General features: G+C 50.6%; 1 long non-coding RNA gene across 13 annotated transcripts; it reads left to right on the top strand.

Moving 5' to 3' along the window:
- Window positions 1-1,913: 1,913 nt before the first annotated feature.
- Window positions 1,914-20,328, top strand: LOC105094270 (uncharacterized). Of its 13 annotated transcripts, XR_010378965.1 has the most exons (6): window positions 1,914-2,457; window positions 9,482-13,115; window positions 13,512-13,594; window positions 13,844-15,268; window positions 15,684-15,813; window positions 15,973-17,916. It is a non-coding gene; the product is annotated as an uncharacterized LOC105094270 (long non-coding RNA). The 13 variants fall into 13 exon arrangements; XR_010378967.1 differs by lacking the exon at window positions 9,482-13,115; XR_010378968.1 differs by lacking the exon at window positions 13,512-13,594 and having other exon boundaries at window positions 9,482-12,635.
- Window positions 20,329-21,813: the final 1,485 nt, after the last annotated feature.

The following is a 21,813-nucleotide window of genomic DNA, read 5'->3' as shown; positions in this document are numbered from 1 at the left end:
GTCTGAAATCTCTGCTGGGCCTCCTAGGGTACCTGGCAGTCTACTGAAAAAGTAGAAGACTTAGGTGTTGATTTTTGAGTTATCAAATATCTTCCCCACCGAGTCACCGACACACCGACCTTCTGTCTGTTATCTCACTTCAGTATCACCCCCACCCCGTGAGTTAGATGTGATTTTCACATGAGATAGGCTCGGTGAGTTTCAATGGCTTTTCCAAGGTCGCACAGTCAGCAGAGGGGTAATTCATACTCAGGTCTCTCCAAGCCCAAAGCCTGGGTTTTTGTTGGTGCCCCACCTGGGAGCCCGCACAGCAGCTCCCGGGCTGAGGGGACCTGGCCCCAGGCGGGCCTCCCGGCAGCTCTTTGTGAGCCCTTGACTTTGCGTCTCCATCCCCGAGGGTGAGATGGAGATGCAAACGCTAGCGTGAGGTCTTCAGCATGGTTGCTACGTGCAGATCAAGTTCTTCAGAAAACACCTGCCTTGCTCGGCATGGCGAGAAAGTGAGATCAGGGGACGGTGGCAGCCTTCCCACCCTTACTTCCTACCCCTCCCCGAATTTATTGCTCTTTCCCGGTCAAAGAAATTCACCCCTGGGGGGAGTCGGCCGCGGTTAGTCTAGATGGCTGAGTTAAAACCAGGGTTTCGTATCTGTAAACTGGGGGCTGGCAAGGGTGGGTTTGGAAACTGTGGTGACCAGGGAACTACGTGGAGACCAGGGAACGCCGAGTGTAAGGTGGAAACAATTATGAAAATGGAGTTGGGGGGAAATAGCAGTCGGTGAGGGAGGGAACAGACAGCCGCCTACTGTATACAAGGCACTAGGAAGAACAGAATTATAAGAGGCAGGGCATGTTCTTAAGAAGCTTAGTTACGCTGTTCGGTGCAGCCCTTATGGAAAACAGTCTGGAGAACCCTCAAAAAACTAAAACTAGACTTACCATATGATCCAGCAATCCCACTCCTGGGCATACATTTGGAGGGAACTCTAATTTGAAAAGATACACACACCCTAGTGTTCCCAGCAGCACTATTTACAGTAGCGAAGACATGGAAGCAACCTAAATGTCCATCAACAGATGACTGGATAAAGAAGTTACAGTATATTTATACAATGGACTACTACTCAGCCATAAAAAAGAATGAAATAATGCCATTTGCAGCAACATGGATGGGCCTAGAGATGATCATACAAAGTATGTATGATCAAGACAAATATCATATGGTATCACTTATATATGGGATCTAAAGAAATGACACCCAATAGGACTGAGGTTCTGCCGACCCAGTGGTGCACTTCAGTCCCCTGGCTTCTGCTCAGGAGCCCCCCTCCCCCCCGCCCTTCTGTCCTCTCCTGTGATCAACTGCAGAACTTGCAGTGAGAAAGCCAGCTCCCAGCAGCATGCGGGTGTCTCTGACTCTGTCACCCTCTTTTAGCTCGGCTTCCTTGTGCTGAGAAGATGGGACAGAAGCAGGTCAGCTGTGACCTCCCTGAGGCCCCAGAGCCTGGCCTTGCCTTGGCATCCTCCCCTCCAGAAGCACACCGTCTGCCTGGTTTTTATTTTTTTATTATTATTCACTTATTTATTTATTATTCTCATATTCTTTTTCATTCTAGGGTACTACAAGATATTGAATATAGAGCTCCCTGTGCTATACAGTGTAACCGTGTGGTTTATCTATTTTATATATAGTAGTGTGCATCTGCAAATCCCAAACTCCCAGTTTATCCCTTCTGGATCTAAAAACGTCTGGTTTTAAAAATGCCTTGTCGGGGGTAATTCTGTCTCACCGCACCAGCCCTGGTTATGCTGAAGTCAGGCAGGGACTGTTCTGGTGCCCAGAACATTTCTCTCAACTTCTACCCACCTCTTCTCTTCAAAAACAGGAAGCCACCGAGGCCAGTGTAAGTCAGCCCCGAGCCCAGAGGTGCAGACCTCATTAGCTCTCAGAAAGTGGGTGCAAAACTTGGCAAGTCGGGTCTGTTTTTGTCCCCTTCCAGATGTCTAGATTTCTCTTCCTGCCCTCACCCTCCGTTCTGAGTCACACCTGGGCTTCTCGGGTGATGGCAGGAAGCGAGACCCTCCCAGGGATTTGAAGACACGCTGGCTCTGCAGGTGCAACAGAGTCAGGCCCCAGGTTCTGGACTCCATCCACGCCTGTGTGTTATCTGGTGACCCTGCAGCCTCAGAGCAAAGTGATACATTCATACATTTCATTATCAGGAGGGAAGATACTGGAAAAATACCAGTATTGCTTTTTTAGGAGCAGTGCTTTTAACTTCATCTCAAGCTGTTCATGTTATTTTGGGGTTAGCTGAAGACACAGACACAAGGACCCAGGCTGCTGGTGACCGGGGCAGAAGAAAGGAAGGAGCCTGGGGAGTCGTCCCCGCAGCACGTCTGACCGTGTTCACTGCAAGACAGGAATGCTGTGTAAGACATGAGGGCTGCATCTGAGGTACGTCGGAGTGGGTCAGGTCACGACGCGTTCACCGGACCCCTAGCTGCAGAGCATTCCCCTCCTCATCTGCTGGAGGTCTGCATGTTCTGCTCCTTCCTCTCTTCTTTCTGACCTCTCTCCCTCTTCTCCATCAGAATTCCTTTCTGTAGAATAAGCAACCCAGAGGGCTGAGAGATGAATGAAGAACAAATCACTGTGTTCCCTGGCTGATTATTGATGCAATGTCCCTGGCACCTTCTCTCTGTCTGATTATCAGCTGCAGAGTCATGTTAGAATGTGGAAAGGACTCCAAAGATGAAACTGGTTGCTGGGGAGGAAAGGGAGGAGTTTGAGCCAAGAACCAAGAAACCCAAGAAACCCAAGAAAGGGAGGCTCTGGGAGGGATTCATGCTGGGTCATCTTTGAGGACTGCTCCCTGCCCTCGGGGTCCTCTCAGAGGCACCTGGGAGCAGATTTTCTGCCCAGCTCTTTGCTGCCACCTTCTCTGCCCCAAGGCCACCTCTGGGGCTCCCCGGGGTGAGCCGTCTTGGAAACAAGCCCATGGTGAGGACTCCGGACTCCTCCAGGCTCCCTTGTGCTTTGTGGCCTGGAGAAGGGTGACCGGGTGGGTCCCCCAGCTCCCTCTGTGAGAGAAGTTGAGAAAGTTGACAATTTGTCTGGGGACATTTGCTAAGTCATGTTTTAAGAAACAAATCACATCTGATGCAATTCGGACCCACCGCCAAGCCGTGCGATACATAGGTTCTCAGGCTCTGAGACCCGGTGGGAAATTGCCTATAGGGCCCCACAGCCTGGGAAACTGGCCTGGAGGTTTTATAGAGTGACTAATATCCTACAGGGATCCGCTGGGCCCTAGGACTTGCACCAGGGTCAGCAGATCAGCCCCTCTTAGAGCAACACCCCTGGGAAGGCCCGTGTCCATCTGGAAGAAACTAGCCATGGAGTGGATTCAGGGCTTGTTTCTCTTTCCCACCTCTCACCCGGCCATGTGATTTACACACCACTTTACATTTTCTGTTGGGAAATCCCAAAGCATCTAAAAGGCAAGCAGAGGTTCTCAAGCTGCAGCCAAAGGTATATGTGTGTTGGGTTGAAAGGGAAGGAGTGGGGCTGAGAAAAGGAGGTGGGGGGAGTAAATGGCTGGGGAGAAGTTGGGTCTCTGAGGCTCAATCCAATAATGTTATAATTAATAATCCGTTCACATGTGACCCCGTATGGCGCCATCATAGATGTTTGGGTTGCAGAATTTGGTGGAACAGTGTCACAGAAACACAATTTCTTTCTCCCCGACTTGGGGAGTTTGGCCAGCTGGGGATGTTCTGTGTTTAGATGTGTAACCGGGGTGGAGGGTAACATCTCAGTGGTGCATGCACGAGGTCCTGGGGGCAATGCCCAGTACCACCATTAAAAACAAATAAACAAACTGAATTCCCTCTCCCCACCAAAAAAAAAAAAAAAAGATGTTTAACCAGTTGCCTCCATTGCCAGTCACACATGGCATCTGCTTGGTCACTGTCCAGAGGGTGAAGTCCCTAATCGCTGTGAGCTCCTGCTGCCTGAACTGTCACACTGCCTGAGACCCTGGCAAGTGGATATGTTTATGACCTGATTGTGGTTTTTCCTTATGAGGACAGGTAATGCTTGGGGCTGGAAGAGGTCCAGGGAGGCAGAGTGGGGAAGTGGAGATGGCTGGGATTGGGGTGACATGATGAAGATTTTAAATCCTGACTTGTTGGCTGTAGGGGGAGGGTCTTGTATATTGCATTGCCTATGGAAATTGATCAGTCATAGACAGGCCCTTCTTAGCACCTAGCATGTGTAACTGTCTCGTTACCCAGGTAAGCCTAGAGCCTCGAACGTACTTCTCACAGAGGAGGGACTCTGCAGACACTTGTTGAGTAGAATTGACAGGCTACTCAGGGCCCTAAAACCCACGTCTCTGGAGTCTAATTCAGGCCTGGTTAGAATCAATTTCACCTTGTTCCTTCTCCAAACAGGCTTCTTCTCCGCTTTCAGTCCCACAGGCAGCAGAGGCTCCCGCACCGTCCCTTTTCCTGAAATTGGCTCTGCAGAGGATGCGACGTGGGTCTAATGAGTTTAGCTCAAGTTGCTTCCCTGGGACTAGCAGAAGCAGCTGCTTCTCTGACTAAGAGGCTGAGTGGGGGCTCCAGCCAGAAGAGGAACTGGCAGATTAAGCTCTCGCCTCTGTGGGTCTGGCTAGAGGTTGATAAGCGATCTTCAGAGATGGGGAGGGAGCTGTCTGTCCCTATTTCCTTGCAAAACCATGACTCAGGAATATTCACATCCTCAGGATGGCAGAGGGGCTAAAAATAAACCATGACCAAAAAGACCCCAGTAAAGGGTGGGGGTAGTGGGGACGGGAGAGGGAGGGGTACCAGTGGAGCCAGGGTGGTGGGGGAGGCGAGAAAGAGGAGAAAGGGTAGGAGGTGTGAGTTTTACAGGAGACCTCGCAAGGAGATGGAGGGATGGAGTCAGAGCCTTCAATCTGAGAGAAGAGTGGAGAAAGAGGAGTCCTGGAGGGAAGACGTGTCCACTGCACCGACCTGAGGCTACCTTTGTAACGGAGACACAGGCTGGAAGCTTGGCTCGGGTTCCCTCTGCTCTCTTGGCTCTAAGTGAGGGCATCCCATCACTCAGCACCCGGCTCCAGCTTCCTCAGCGATGTCCTGAATGTCTTAGTTACAGTTCCGTGCTGGGGACCCAGGTCATCGTCTCTGACTCCCAATCTCTCACCCGAGTTTGGTCAGTATCTTCAGCAGCTTACTGTAGTGGGTACCCACGTTCCTCTGGGGTGTCCTCAGGATCTGAGGGGTAGGAGGTGGGGTTCTGGGGGGCTAGGGCTCACGGCCCCCCTCCCCAGTTTCTATCAGTGCATCTCCCTTTCCTCTAGTTTATGTATTAGGTCCCCTCCTAAGATTTTGTGGGCTGTTTAAAAAAAAAGTTTGGCAACCATTGACTTTTAGGTTGAAACTGTCTTTGATAAAATTTAAAATGTCGCCAGTTAAAGTGCCCCTCCCCCACCTGTCCCCCATCCCCCTCTTCCTTTGGTCATGGTCACTGAGACTCCACATCTAGGAGTACAGGTCGGAGCACGATGCACACCTGCGCCAGATCGCACCTGCTGCGGCCCCCTTGGTCCCGTCCTGCTAGGGCCTAGATGGCATCTAAGTGGCTTCTCTCTCCTACCCATCTCCACCTGCGTTAGTCTAATGCCCACCTTTCAAAATCCTCCGTGCTCCCGTGGACCCTCATGGAAATCCTCTGACCAGAAGCCAAAAGGCCTCCTGGCTGGGTATCCCGCCGGTCTAACCCATCCCTCCTGGTCAGGCCTCCCTCCCCTGTTGGGGTGCAGACCTCCTTCAGGCCCCCCTCCCCTGGAAATGCTCCCCACTCTTTTGGACTTTCCCAGCCTTGCCCGGCCTTTAGTTGTCAAGTCCAACCTTCTCCACTTCCTTCTCCGAGATCTACTAGTTATTTGAGCCTAAGGACCCTTCCGAGTCCTTGCAGTCTCTCCAGCCTGCAACGCACAGCTTAGTGCTGTTTATATACAGATTATCCTGATGCCTGGCCCAGGCCCTGGTGCCACACAGGCTGCTCCCTGGCCGCTGGCTGGGAGGCCCTAGGCCCTGGCTCTGTGGAGCTCAACTCCCTGTCCAGCCCTGCCTCTCCTCTAAGGCACAGTGTCTGTCCACTAGGGGTGACCCACATTGTCCCTGAGCCCCAGTCTCAGGGAGGGCTTCAGGCCTCGACTTAACATATCTGCAGGTCTATTGATTTGGACTAATTTCAACATCCAGGGCCTTGACGCTACAAGCAGGAGTGTCTCCAAGTCCCCAGACTTTCTATTTCCCATCCTCAGTGGAGCCTCCCAGGGCACATTCTTACTCACGTTGCTGGAACCATCCCAGCTTCTCTCCAGCTGGCCAGGCTGCCTCCCTCCGGGGCCTTCCCACCCTGCCTCCCCGCCCTCCGTCTTTGCCTGGGTCACCTCGACTCATCCTCCCCTTCCCGGGGAGCGCTAGAAGTCACTTCCTGGGGGTCCGATCTCCCTCATCCACTCTCAGAGCGTCCTACACTTTTTTTCCACAGCACTCAGCACGCGTGCGATCATGTGGTTAGTCCTGTTTACCCACTTTCCCCAGTTGCCGTTCGCACCATTTGGACAGGATCCTAGCTGATCTATTCTCTGCTCTGTTCCTGGCACTGAGAACACCTAGCATCTGGCTCAGAACAGAAGTTACTGCTTGAAAAACTACAGGAGATGGGCTTTGGATTTGACTTGGGAATGAGGGGCTGGTTGGTGCAGGACCCAGGGATTCTGCCTTCCAAACACTCTGCTGGTTGCTTGCCTTTTGCTTTGTGTTGTCCAAAAGTCAGCTTGGGGAAGACATCCTTGCCTTCCTGCATTTTCTCTCATTCCTTGCAACAGAAAGTCAGTCTCTGGCTCCAATTCTCCACTCCTCTAAATCCATGGCAAAGCTCCTCACTCCCCCCACCTCCCCCAGCCCTGGCACAGATGGGAGGCTGGCAGATGAACGAACACAAAAGACAACACCTCTGCCAATCCTCCAGTTGCATCTCCGGGCCAGCTTCCTTTCTGTCTCCTGCTCTGCGGGAGGGTCCCCACAGTCAGCATGGGGAGAGGCAGAGCCAGAGATCATGAAGGAGAAAGAAGCAGTCACCCCAGCAGGATCACAGCCCTGGGAAAGGCAACTCGGCGCCCAGGGCATGGGGTTGGTATCTGAGACGTAACTGCCGAGGACCGTCAGTCACGTCGGGCAAAAAAGCTCCACCGTGCATTCGTTTATCTGTCTATCCATCCATCCATCTGTCCATCCATCCAACTAGTGCTAACTGAGCGCCCACCACCCGTCCTATCCTCACCAAGTTCACAATCTATCGGGGGACACAGACCCCCCCAAAGAGGCCACCAAGCTATGGATTTCAGATGGATCTTAGGGCCAGGAAGGAACGACAGGGCTCAGGGTAGGGAACCGTGTGGCCCCTGCTTTTGACCTGAAGATCAAGGAGGGATAAGAGTAAGGTGATCAGATTCATCTTGCTTTCCCACCTCCACCCCACCAATTGTTCTGTCTTTCAGTGACTTTTCTTTCTTAGCTCCTCTTTGACCCACTGTCATGTATTCCCGTCCCAATTTTCTGCTTTCCAAGTTCTCTTTCTGCTGGTCTTTGTCAGTCTTTGGTTCCTGATTATCAAGAGGTTTGAAAACCTTGACACTTTCCTTTTCTCTTTCACTTGGCTTTTCCCAATGAAAGCCGAGGTTCTGGGTCATCCCCCCAGATCACTAGGTCTCATGGACTTGGAAGGTCAGAAGAGACCATAGAAGTAAGCGTGCCCAGTCCTTTATCTCTCTCTCTCCTCATTCACCAGCGCTCCTTTCCCTTCTCTTCTCTGCTCTTTCCTCACCTCCTGGTGTTTCTGTCCCATCTGTCCTGTGGGATGACAAATGGTCACAAGAGAGGAAACAGACCCTCTCTCCTAGGGCAGTGCATCTTTTCCAGGCACGTGGAAAGATCTTGTTTCAATTATCACCTTTCTGATACGGGTCAAGCTGATTTGCCGCAGTTCTGTGCCTGTCACTCTCTCTCTTCCAGCTTTTGTCCTCTTGTCTTTGTTCTGTCGAACTCATGGGAGATGGAACTAGGCAATTTACTTTTCTTTTTCGGGAGAAGGGAGGATGCAGAGTTGAGCGGACCCAGAAACATCTGGACTGTGCTTTTTGGTAGGTGCTACCTAGCTTGTTAAACCCCTTTCTTACTTGGTGCAAAATATTTTGAGTAGGAAAATTGCGTGTAAAGTTTAAGTGATCTTTCTCCCCTGATTATCAGGGAAGCTGGGCTCCGTGGCCTGTTAGCAAGCCTGGGGGTATCTGGAAATATCAGGGGCTGGATGCGAACTGCAGAGTGGCCGTTTCTTAGCTGGGCAACCTTGGAAAAGTTACTTCATCTTTCTGAGCCTCGTTTTCTCATTTGTCAAATGAAGACAGAATAGAAATTACTTCATAGAACGTGTGTGAGGATGGAATCTGTTAAGATATTGAAAGCACCTGGTCTGGGGCCGGAGGCGCATTCCTCATGTCAATTACTAGTCCTGCACCGAAGCCCTCCTGTCTGATTCTGCACATTGTACAGAGTCTGGACCATGCCTCTGGGGGGGCAGGGAAGAAGCAGCCGGGATTGGGGAGATCAGGTTAGACACATCCCCTCCTCTTCCCTGGGTCTGAGCTGGGGGTGGGGGGTGTGCAGCCAGGCCCCTCTCCCCGGGAGCTGTCACACCCCAGGGACGGGCCCCTGCGCCAGCATCTGGATCTTCTCAGATCTCGGTCTGGACTCCTTCTGCTTGTCTTGTAGAATCACTTTTCAGCGGCGCGCAGACCGGGGCTTTGGCTTTCTTCTCCGTGGCCCAGCCCGCCTCCTTCCTATCGGTAAACAGCGCGGAGCAGGGCAGGAAGGCAGATGCTGCTGCCCTGCTGGCTCCCTCGGCTCCTCCCCGACCTCAGCTGCGGCCCTCCCGGTGCTAACGCGGAGTTTCCGACGGTGTCCCCCGCCCTTAGCTGAGAGGTGCTTAGGCGTTGGATGGACATTTCAAAATTGTTCTGGAAGAGCCAGCGTGGAGGGCTGTCTTTAGACTCTGCTCGCCACGCCCTTTCCATCCAGACTCGCCACCGTCCGCCCCTTCCCTCGGGCTGAGGTTCCGCGTTCCACACCTGTCCCTTTACGTTCACTAATTCCTGAGTCTGCGGCCGAAGCCTGGTTGCAGCTTTGGGAACAGATCTTCCATCAGCGGTGCCCTCGAGAGGACGCCTCACCTCAGTTGTTCTGTGTCTGGGGGGCCTTCTAGGCAGGAGTGTCAGGCGGGGGCGGGGACTGTACCACCAAGAACAGGGAACCGTCTGGGGGATGAGGATTTGCACATCCCTCCAGGTGACTCTGAACAAAGACCGTTAGCTCTCAGTCCTCATTTTTGTTTTCCACCCCAGCTCCGCGGACATCATCCCTCCTCCCTCCCCAGGCATCGCGCTCGGGGTGCTCCCCCGCCTCCCTGGTCTCCACGCAGCCCCTTCGGAGCGTCCACGTCTCCCCCGCCTCCTGACTTGGGAGGGTGCCGGCTCTCCTTTTAACTCTCTCCTCCTCCTTGGCGAACCCAGCCGGTCTCGTGGCTTTAGAAGCACCTAGGGCTGGCCACCTCACGTCCAGAGCTCCAGCCCAAAGTCCCTCTGACTCCAGACACACGGGAAACTCCCCAAGTCGACATCTCGGAGTTCCTGTGGCCGCAACCGCAACCGGGCTCTCAGTCTCCCCGACGGTTTCTCCCCGCCTCCAGGGCCGAGGCCAATACCCTCGGGGTCGTGCTTCACATCTGCTTCTCCCAACCCATACCTGGCTCACCAGCGAGTCCTGCTGGCTCTGCTCTGAAGCTCAGTCCAGTGTCCTGCCGCTTGGTGTCCCCTGCACTGCCGCCCGGGCTAGGCCACGGCTCGGCTCACCGCTGCGTCCTCGCCGCCTCCGTGCTCTGCCTCTGCTGTTGGCCTCGCAGGAGAAGCCAGAGGGGACGGACACGGCGCTCCCTTCGCTCACCCCCCTGCGGGCTTGGCCCAAATGTCACCTCCGCGGTGCCGCTGCTCGGACCATCGCACGGGAGACGCAACGCCCCGCCCCCGCGCCCCTCCCACACCGGGGGCGCCCTCCCCCAGGAGGGGAGGGGTGGGGTCCTCGTGTTCAAGGCCTGACGGCCTGGTGAGCAGCCCAGGTGCTCTGCCGCGGACGGAGCTTTGCTGCTTTTGAAGGCTGGCCCCTCACACCTGCAGGTGGTGGCCTGAACAGCAGGTCCTCAGGGACCGTCCCAGATAGATGAGGGTCCCCACCCCCTCACTGCTGGCGGTCAGGCCTCTCCTTCAGAGCCGCTGTCTCGGCTCTCACGCCTCAGAATCTGCTCCCTGGTTGCCTGTCTGCCTCCCCCAGCCCTGAGCCCATGGCCTGGTGCTGGCTGCATTCTGCGCGGTGTTTGCGGTCCGCGGCAGCGGCCTGCGGAGACTGGATGCTTGCTAGATTTTGGTTGAATGAACGTAAAACACATTTTATGTGTTACCTTATTTGATGTGAGGCTCAGAGAACTTGAGTGTTTGGCCTGCAGACACAGAACTAGATGGAGGAGCCAACCTTGAAGTTAGGTCTGTCTGACGTGTGTGTTGCGTGTTTGTGTGTATTTGCAAGTATGTGTGTGTATGTGTGTGTTGTGTGTATGAGTGTGGTGTGTGTTTATGTATGTTGTGTGTGTTGTGTGTATGTGTGTGTTGTGTGTATGTGTGTGTATATGTGTAAGTGTGTGAATGTTGTGTGTGTGTTGTGTGTATATGTGTGTTGTGCATATATGTGTGTTGTGTGTATGTTTGTGGTATGTGTGTGTATGTATATGTGTGTGTGTTGTTTGTATGTGTGTGTATGTTGTGTGTGTGGTATGTGTATGTGTGTTGCGTGTGTGTTGTGTGTATTGTGTATGTTGTGTGTTGTATGTTTGTGGTGTATGTGTGTATATGTGTGTGTGTATGTGTGTGGTGTGTATATTTGTGTGTATATGTGTAACTGTGAATGTTGGGTGTGTGTGTGGTGTGTATGTGTGTGGTGTGTATATTTGTGTGTATATGTGTAAGTGTGTGAATGTTGTGTGTATGTGTGTGCATGTGTGTGTAAGTGTGTGTGTAAGTGTGTGAATGTTGTGTGTATGTATGTGTGTTGTGTGTGTTGTGTATGTCGTGTGTGGTGTGTGTCTGTGTGTGGGGTGTGTGTGTTTTGTGTGTGCATGTTGTATGTGTGTATGTATGTGTATTTTGTGTATGTTATGTGTGGTGTGTGCATGTGTGCGTGTGGTGTGTGTCTGCGTGTGTTGTGTGTGTTGTGTGTGTGTGTATATTTGTGTGTGTGTAGGGGGGATCTGTGCGCTTTCTCCCGGCCGCACTGCACAGGCAGCAGCACCCCCTGTGTGGAGGCCATCTGCGGCTGGTGCTCTGGTTCCCCGGTGACAGTAAACGCTTCCAGAAGAGACCAGTCCTTCTCCATCCTTCAAGTTTCTTTCTCAAGAAACCTCCTTCTGGAGGCCCCGACGCCCTGGACTGCCACTACTGCCTGCTGCCCTCTCAGCCCTGCCAAGCCCATGGCTTCCCAGGGGACAAAGGGCTAAAAGTCCCTTTGGACACAGGGTGCATGGCCTTGGGAGTCTGGGAGTGTTGCGGGGACACGTGGCCACCTGAGCCACCTCCAACTGTAGGATCCACCCTGCAGGTCCCGTGGCCCAGCGCGAGCAGCTGCCCTCGGCCCGCGTGCGAGCCCACCGTGGGCACAGCTGAGGGGGCCCAACGGTCCCCCTTCCTTCCCGCCACAGCAGGTGTCTCGCTCACATCTGCGTCCCACAAGGATGCGCCACTCTTTCCTACAGGAGGGGCGCAGGTGAGGAGGGAGCACATGGGGGGCTATTTAGAAGCCGGTGGGGAGAACGTGGGGCCCCTGCCTGGCCAAGGCAGGGTGTCCTGACCCCTGACCCTGACAGACCGGGAAGACGAGCCCCTCGCGCCGGGCCCACGGCCAGACCCAGAGGTGCCCCAGCAGCCCGCCAGCAGCGCCCACACTGGCGGCCTCCCCGGCGGCCCCGCCCCAGGCCTCCTCTTCCCCTCCGTCGGCCGTGGCTGCCAGGCCCAGCGGCTTTTGCACCGGCGCTTGTTCACGAGAGGGTGGCTGCCCCTCCCAGGGGCCCGGGGTCAGGGAGGTGAGAGGTCTTGCCCGGGACCCTGCGCCAGTCCTGACAGCACCCACTGGGTCTTTAGACCTTGTGTCTGGACCAGGCAACTTCCACGTCTGCGCTCCCCCGAGTGGGAGCCCCCCAGGTCCTCAGACAGAACACAGAGGCGAGCCCAGCCCGCGTCAGACGCCGGCCGCCCCGCCTCTGCTCCCCGCAGGCCTGCGCCTGCCAGCCCAGGCCAGACCCTTGCGGGCCTCTGCACACACCTCGCCTGCCCGCCGCCGCAGGTGGCGATTTGCATGGGCGCTCTAACTCTCCCATGAGGCTTTTCTTATCTGAGTTTCTTTTCTGCTCCTGGGAGCCGAACAGCCACTTTAAAAAGAAAGAAAAACAAGACCCCAGTAAGTCTCTGCTTGGACGCGGGCCTTAAGGTGTTTCAAAGCCTCCCACGGCTATTTCTGGCCCCATTGTCGTCGGGGTCTGAGAGGAAGGCCTGACGGCGGTTCTTTTCTTTAAAGGCAGAAACAGAACATTGTTTCTCCCGGCTTTGATTTAATGGCCAAAAACAGTTATAGGAAACTGTTCAGCAGATGTTTTATGAAACTCAGAAAAAAACTGGGTCTTTGAGGGGCTATTTTTAGACTAATGCTTCCTACCATTGGGGTTTGGGTCTCACAAAAGGAACAAAAACGGGAGACAGAGGGGAGGGGAGAGAGAGGTGGAGGAAGCTTGGAACATTTAGAGGATCACATTTTATTTTTTCTTCTGTTTTCACCATGAATTACATGTACCTGGGAGCCGATGGAGGATGCGATGCAGAGGTGGCTCCAGGAAGGAGGGGTGCATTTTAGAGTTTCCTTTCTAAAATGAAGGTTTACTGGGTACAAGGCAAATCTCTTCTTTTCATGATCCCCCACCTCCTACTTGACAGCAACACGGAAATGCTTTTTTCTTTGCTGGCTTTGCTTTCTTGCCTCCCTTTGCCTGAATTAACCTTTCCTCCTCTCATCCCACCCCTGCTTTCCTTTCCTTTCTGCCTCTTTTCTCTATTTTGCACTAAGCTATCATCCACACTCAGGCAGGTGCTTCCTCCCCCAGGAAGCCTTCCCTGAACTCTCCGGGGTGGGTTGCTCTGCCTCCTCTGTGATACGCTGGCTGTATTTCAGGCACTGAGTTTACTTCCTTGCTTTACAATCTATTTCCGTATCTGGCTCCTTTCTTAGGCTGCAAGCTCGATGAGGCTGGGGACTCTGTCTTAATTATCTTTTTGTCCTCAGCATCCAGCGCTGTTTCATTCAGGAGGCGCGGAATAAACGTTTCTCGAGTGAAAGGACTGATGGAGGATACAGGGCGTGAACAGGTTAGGGAATTGTATCCAGTTGACAAGGTTTGACTTCACCTTCAGGAGCAGAAATGAATCATTTTGGGTCTCTGCTGTTCACACTAAAATCTGTTCCTACTATAATGTAATCGATTAATTGTTATGCCTTGAGGGGGTTATTACGATTTCCAGGAAACTGAGGCTTTGGGACAAAGAGTAGAAGGGATGATGCGGAGCACTGCGCTTCGGACATTTAATTCCAAATTTTTGTCTTTTCCAACTCTACAGGGGACGGTGTAAAAGCTTCGGATGCCTGGGCCCAGGGGAGGCCCCCTGTGAGGGACAGAGCACAGAAGAGGGAGATGGGGAAACTAAAAGCAAACTTCTCTTTTCTACTTTTTCTGGGGCCACTTCCAGCTGGAACAAGAGGACAAGTGTGGCCTCCCCAGATGAAGATGAACAAATGACCTGCCATGTTCTCACTTGTCCTGAGGCCTCTGGCCAGAGTCTCAAAGTCAGGTGAGCAGAACAAAGGCCAATGGCCTCTCACTTTCTGGAAAGTCCTAGAACTCAGCCCGGGGGGCGGGAAATGAGGTTCTCCCTTCATCTGACCCCACGTACATCACGGTTTCTCTGGTGTCTCAAGACTTTATCGAGCACTTTCCAGAGAGCACTTTTCACTGGCAGAGATTTCAGTAAGTTCTGCTATATCTGGAAAAAGCATCACCATTGTTGGTATGAGGGCCAGCGGCCACGTCACTGGGCTCTGGGCAGGAGTGTTCGAGTTTCCTGGAAGCTGGACCCGGGCAGAGCTCCCGTTCATGTTCCAGGACCCTTGGTGAATGTTTCCATATCCTTTCATTTCCTTAGAGCTATCTTTTTTCCCCCTGAACACTTAGCGTGTTGTAGTTACTGTGCTAAGGGCACTAGAAAGTGATCTCACTGATCTTTTTAAAAGACTTTTAAAAAGCACATAATATAAAAATTTTTCCTTATTACTGAAGAACTTTATCTTCCATGTCTTCATACCCCTCAGAACTGAATTCTAGTCTGATCCCCGTTTTCCAAATGAGGAGACCTGAGTGGGGAGAGAGGTGGACGAAAACTCGCCCAGAGTCGCCCAGTGGGCGAATGCAATGCAGGAATTCAGGGTCAGTTTGGCTGCCACCAGAGGCCACGCTCCGAAAGGCTTCCCTGTGGATCTCAGATCTGGTTTCCCACTGAGGTCCCCGGGCAGCCTTCTCTCCGTGGAACCTGCCCATTCCAACCTCTGTGCACAGTCTCTGACCATCTCGCGATTTCTAACTCTCCCCAAAGTTCTCTGCCATTTTCTAGGACACCTTCTGACATTTCTTATTCTGACTTTTAAATTCTGCTGGGAGGGACAGAGACCTTCCCTCCTAAGGTAAAGTGGCCTCAAGTGGAAGACACAACAGAAAGACATGAGACGTCAGTGGCTCTGAGTGGCGCTTTTCTAGAAAGGAGAAAACAGCTTATTAGAGCGAGCTGGCCAAGTGTTTTCCCGTGGAGGCAGCTTTTCCCCAGGACATGGCCAGCCTTCTCTGGTCACCTCCTCCATACCTGCTGCGATTGAACCATTGGTGCAGAACTCAGGGACTATTTGTCGAGCACGTCTGTACCAGTCCGGCTATGCTAGGTTACACGGTGGTGACAGGTGCCGAACCTCAGCGCTTCAAGCCCTCCTCCTCGCAGGTCAGTAAGTGCTTTGTTCAATGGCATCCAAGTCACTCTGGGCCCCAGGCTGCGTGGCAGCTGTCACTTGACATGTGCCCGAGAGAAAAACAGAATGGTTGAAACTCTTCCCGGGTTCTCCAAGTTTCTGCCAGAAAGGCTTCGAATTTCATTCGTGGAAGCAAGTCCAAAAGGCCACTCCCAATGTCAAGGGTGCAGGGAAGTGAGAGTCTACCGTGCACCCAGATTGGGGAAGGACTGTGATCTGTATTTGGTGAATGAATTAAACATGCTTAACTTTAGGTTAGGGACTGCTGAACAAAGCTCTGATTCTGCCCTCGGAGCTTTGCATGTAGTTGGGGAACCTGGACCACAGATCAGATCATCAAAGACCGTGATGCTTTGGTATAAAACAGTGTATCCTGCCAAACCACAGGGACGGAGCAGGAGGATTCAGACACAGTGTTTCAGGACCCAAGGAAGCAAAGGAGAAGGCTCCGAACTGCAAAAAATGCCCTGGATGATGGGACGTTCAAACAGGAAGAGCAGCCATACACACTTTGGAGGTGAGGGGCTTCTCGGAGAAGATCGGATTTGGTACCCAGCTCTTCCCTCATCTCACCCTGTGCTGGCCTCCACTACAAACTTAGGCCCTCTTCTTCCTTGAGCCCCTGATAAATGACAAGCTTTAAGAACAGATCTGACTTTATCTTTTATGTTCATAGAAAATACCAAGCACACCATTGTGGTCTGGATGAGCTGATCCCGCTAAGCCCACTTGGTAGCAGGTTTCTCACAAGAGCATGAGGACCACGCGTGGAGAGTCACCATCACTTGCGTCATCAGCTGGGCTCCAAGGACTCTTTCTTCAGCTAAGGGCCTCCGCAGTTCTGACCTCCCCGCAGCAGGCCGGCTGGCTCTCACTCAGCCCCTCCGCACACCTTCTGTTCTTTGGGCATCTTCTTGCTTACACCGTTCGCCTTGGCTGTCCGGGAAGGAGACACTTCCTTCTGTTGCTTCTGCAACAGTGATGACTCAGAACAAGCATCCTTCCCCAGCTCAGAGTCCCCACTACAGCTTGGCCAAGGGCCCTAAAAACACTGAGGTTTTAATGCTGGGAGGGCTCTGGAGGGACCCACCAGCGCACCACTCTTGTTTCCTTTGCAGAAACTGAGGCCTGGAGAGCTTAAGACACCCCCCGCCCCAGGCTTCCTAGGACTCACTGGGAGATCTGGGCTAGAATCCAGGGCTTTGGAATCACATTTTACTGTTCTTCGTACTCTGTATTTATAGGTGCGTACATCTGGTTAGACTTTTGATAAACTTTATATTGGCTAGAGGACTAGTACCCCTCAGAAGTGAGGGCAGAGTTAGAACTACCTGATGAATAACAGTGATGACCTTGACCCTCACCTCTCTTCTCTGAAACCACTGCTTCTCCAAAAATAGACCAACAGCGGAAAGGCAGGAGAGTATTGTGGTCCATAATATGGGCTGAAGAATCTGACTAACTTGAATTTGAATTCATATTTATTTGTAATGTGACCTTAGACAAATTATTCATCCTCATTTGTTTTTCTTTCAACAAAACAGGAATAATAAAACAGCCTCCCTGAAAGATTATTAAGTGAGGTAACACATGTCCAATGTTCAGCTCGGAGATGATGCTGGTAAGGAATGAGTATGTGCCGAGTGCCAGCTGTTACCGTCACCCGTACGGTTATCAGCAGGGAAGATGCTTCCTGAGTTGGAGCTGAGACATTACTCACCCAGGCTCCCCTACACTCACGAACCCGGAGCCCTCCTGCACTGCTTCCTTCTGAGAAACTGTCACTCCTTTTCACTCAGTCTTCATTAATTAAAATTTTGTTGAGCATTCATGTGTTGGTCACAATCAGAGGCAAACGGGACAACTGATTTACCCCTTACGGAGCTCAGTGAATGAGGACCAATTTCAGAACTTCACAAGCTGACATAATTTTCTTTATTTCTGATCGGGCGCCCATCTCATGGGAGGCGAAAATCTGCAGCACTCCCAAGGTCTGATGAGGGTGGTCAGATCTGTGGCTTCGGCTCCCTGATCGGGGATGAGGTCCCAACGGCCTCGTGTGGGAGTGTGAGCTTTGCCCGCTGCATTGTTATAACCAGAATCATAATTAACTGAGGTGAGACTATTTCCTGTTTTTTGAAGCCGTGTTTGCTGTAACCTCGGATAAATAAACCCTTAAGCAGCCATTAGACCAGGAAGCATTTTTAGGGCCTGTATCCTGTCCTGGCAGAGAGATGGGGTTGGATGAGCTAATGGGTCTTTCCACGGCGACCTGCTGTGACTACTGCCATGTTAATAGCGCAGGATCATCAAAACAGCGAGCTGTCCGGTGTGAGAAAGGTGGGACTTTCATTTCCATCAGCGCAGGAAAACGAGATATCAAGGCATCCATGTTTATTCTGTTCACGTAGAAATTAACATTAAAACGGGAGCGATTTGAGCCCACCTGTTCTAGGATGTGTAGCTGACTCAACAACCAGTGGGGATAAGTAACAAAAACAAATAAAACATAATAATACTATAAAAATACACCCCTTGGAACTCTATTTCAGGTCTGCAGGAAAACACATAGTTTAAAGAACACCTCCTTTTTTTTTTTTTTTTTTTTTTTTTTTTTTTTTGGTGGCAGGGTTTCAGCGAAGCAGAAGATCTGAATGGAACCTGGGCATCACTGACTGTAAAAATGAAAATCGCCATAGAGCTGGGGCTCGATGTGAGACCCAGTTCCCCAGCTCTGTGTGGGGAAGACAAGCCTCCTCTCTCCCTCTCTCTCTCTCTCTCTAGCAAACATCCCCTCAAACCCTAGCTTCTGGTCAAGTGGCTAAAATTTCTGTTGCCAAGTATTTTTTTGCTGGTTGGATGATGACATCTGCTGGTAATGTGACCTGGGGAAAAAGGACCCTAAAACAGGAAGGTCAAGGAACGGAGTTCAGTCCTATCTGTGCAAACTGACTACGGTCTGAATCGGGTCTGAGCTGTGATGTCATTGTTTATCAGCTGGAGAAGATACAACTTGCCTCCCAAATGAGTGAACATGATAAATGAATGAACAGTCCAAGCTTTTTGAACTTGGAAAGGAATCAACACATGAATGAAGCGATTCGCCCTCCCTCTTTCAACCCCATGGTCTTGTCTCTTCCTTTTGCCTGGACTGGAGAATTTTCTGGCTGCCTCCTTGAGCTACTTTTGGCTGCAGGGTGATTGGGGAGGGCAGGTTTGGCTTCAGAGGCAGCATCCAGCCCAGGGATGTGGGTAGCGTCTGGCGGAGCCAGGAGAATAACCGCTCCTGCTGGGTCTCTTTCCCTGCTCCCTAGTCCCTCGGGGGGACCCATTTCTTACCTTGTTCCCAGCTTTGGGGGGAGCACATAGGCACTGCGTGGAGGTGGCTCCTTTCATAAGCCACAGGAGATCCAGCTGTGTAGTCACCTTGTCTTACTCTTTCTGGTCTGGAGGGAGGAGAATGGGCATCGGGTGCAGTTTAAAGTCATTTCTAGAAAATTGATGCTGCAAGTCAGTGGGAACCTTGAACTCAGCTTTGCAGGCGGGGTTTGCCAAGAAACAGAGATCTGATTCATCCTAACTCATGGACTGCCTGATTGTCATTTCCCCTTAATATCATAAATGCAGGCCACCAGGAACGCAGGCCTCCCAGATGAGGGCTTGCACAAATCATTTCTGTTTCCTACTTTCTGTGTATTTCCTGTCTGCCCCCATCCCTAACCCAGTGCACCCCGTGGAAATGCCACAGCTCTGGGGAGAGGAACTGGAGAGCCCTTTGTTTAGGAGAGAGGAGAGCCGTGCCTGTGAGTGGGGCGGTGGGGGGGGGGGGAGTCCTCTCAGAGCCCAGGGCAGTGGGATGGGTGCTGTTGTTACCCAGTGTCTGCTGACAGATGCTTGCAATTCAGGGTTTTGAGAAAGCAGGATGCGACCGGCTGCAGGTTCCTGTGAAGGAAGCTCTCCACCCATCACTGGCATGTTTTTCCCAGGTGTGCCATGAGCCGTGTGGGTGGATGGCTGCAAGGTGGTCAGTAAGTCAGAAGCTTCCTCAGAAGATCTTCATGCAGAACTTTGATTCTGCCACAGGGGGCTTGGAGCTGTTGACGTAGAAATCAAGACTAGTAATTGAAAGGATTGAGATGTTCATTTGCATGCCTTAAGTTCCTAAGAACTTCCCTGCTCTTCTCCACCACACCTGACTCATGTCGTCTGAGAAAAACACTGGCAGGGTTTCCTATAGCTTAGGAGTTACAGGCTCATCTCCTTGGGATCCTGAATAAAGGAGTGAAATAGGATGGGCTAGGACCCCACTGAAGGGTGGGAAGATGGAGGCATAGAAGTTTATTAAAAGATTCTTCTAGGCCATGACAGGGACATGATGCTGCATACCGGAAACTGACACATTATAACTAACCACTTCAATTAAAATATATATCTACTTTTTTTCTAAGATTACTATTTCTTTTGATTCCAAATTCTACAGGCATTCCAAAGGTAGCTTCCTTGTACACCACATCAGAAAAAAATAAAGCCAAATTTTTATTTTTGGAATTTGCTTGGTCAGATCTTTCTCATCCTGACACACCAAACCTCATAGGGGAAATGGTCATGAGCCAGCACCTTCCAATACAAATGGTCTCCTCTTTTAAAAGGCAGAGGTTTTTAAGTGTAAAAGTAATATATTCATGTGATAATGAAAAATCCGACTGAACAGATTATTAAGAAATAAAATGTGAAAGGCCACCTTCTCATCCCATAGCCGGTCACAGTCCCAAGAGGTAACTACTACTTATATTTTCAGTTTTTTGGTAGTTAATTCCGTATTATATGTAATACACTTCTACTGCTATTTCTTGATTTAATTACCTTAAACCATACCAATGACCATATAAACCATAAAACACGTATCTCACGTACTCTACAACCAATCTCATCGGCTTCCCAATCTTTAAGTGACAGTTTAGTTTTTAGTTTTCTCTTAGCTGTCATTGTATCTTTGAATAATACACCTTAATTTTTTATTTCTTGATTTGTCATCTGCAGACACCTCTGCTCTCATCCCTGTGAAATGAGGAAATGAGCGCTCCCATGTTTCTCTCCACCTTTTCACATACTCTTCACCTCCAAGTATCATCAAAGTTACAATGTTTGCATTCGTTTTTTTATCATAGTTAAGTCCTTCATCCTCTATGATTGGATTACCACATTCTGTTGATTCTTACGTTGTGGTTGGCTTTATTCCTTTAATAATTGTGTAAGTTTAAAAAGCTGAAGCTCTAATCTGTCCTTAGAAACAATGATCCGTACACATATGTAAATTTTAAAAATGTGTAGTATACTGCATATGTGTATTTACATGCAATATAATATGTATGTGCAGTCACACTGTAATAACTCTACCCACTAAAACTGAAAAAAAGGGTTTTAGATGCCTAATACTTAATATCAGCTGTGTATATCAAAGTTTCTAATTTATTTTGAAGCTAGGGATTGAGAATAAAATTGATGTATGTTTAATTAACAATAAAATATGTATTTCAGTCATAAAAGAATAAAAAAGAGTTTTTATTCAATTCATTCTAGTTTCTGTAGGTCTCAGAGTAGCACAGACATATTAACTTAATTATTCCCCCTGAAAAACGGAGCCTAAGAAAAAGAGGAGTCACATGGTAGCAGGACCAGAGGAGGACTCTCAGCACATGGTCACTAATACATGGCTTTCCTTTGATTTTTAAGATATAGATTTGCCCAGTATGTGTGGCCTTGGATTGGGGGAGGCATATGAGACAGAGAACCCAGCACTGGATTAAACACCAGGAGTTTGTAGTCCAACGCTGGTGGGTTAGCTTTGGTCAGATGGCTCTTCCTTCCGTAGTTGTATCTACTTGACTTAGAAACAATTAATTGTATAGCAGTTGCAAATGTTTGGATGTGGTTCCTCTGTCGTGCTGAGGCTCACCTTTCTGTTACTTCTATCAACTAAGTCTAGTTGGATGCTTTTGAAATAAAACACCTCCTCTTGTACATGACAGCCCTTTACATATTTAAAAGTAGCAGCAGAGACCATTGTAAGAGTGGAATCACAGGTTCTTAGAGCTGGATGGAACCCCAGGCGTCTGTCGTCTGATCCAGGGAAAGAAACTTCACTCCAGCACCCCTGCCGGTTGGTCCTACAGCTCTATTTCAACAGATCCAGTGCTTTTCCAGGCACTCGTTTCTTTTTTGAAAGGCTCCACATGTTCAAAAGCTCTCTAAATGCTCAAAAGCACTTCATCATTTTGATCTGAAATATGCCTCCCCGTAATGTTTATCTACCGATACAAGTTCGGTGACACTCGTCTACTATGAGGCAATTTCAGTTCCAACAATGAAATATTGTAACGGTCTGCTGCAGTGAGACAAGGCAGGATTCATCTGAGCTATCCTAAACAAAATCTCCAGCCCCTTTCATATGCAAAGCATTTCATGTTCAAAGCATTTTCTCGCTCTGTTATCTCATTTTATTTTTCAGCATCTCAAT

This window comes from Camelus dromedarius, chromosome 34 (assembly GCF_036321535.1).
Source record: "Camelus dromedarius isolate mCamDro1 chromosome 34, mCamDro1.pat, whole genome shotgun sequence".
Taxonomy (NCBI): domain Eukaryota; kingdom Metazoa; phylum Chordata; class Mammalia; order Artiodactyla; family Camelidae; genus Camelus; species Camelus dromedarius.
This window is presented reverse-complemented; position numbering and strand designations above follow the sequence as displayed.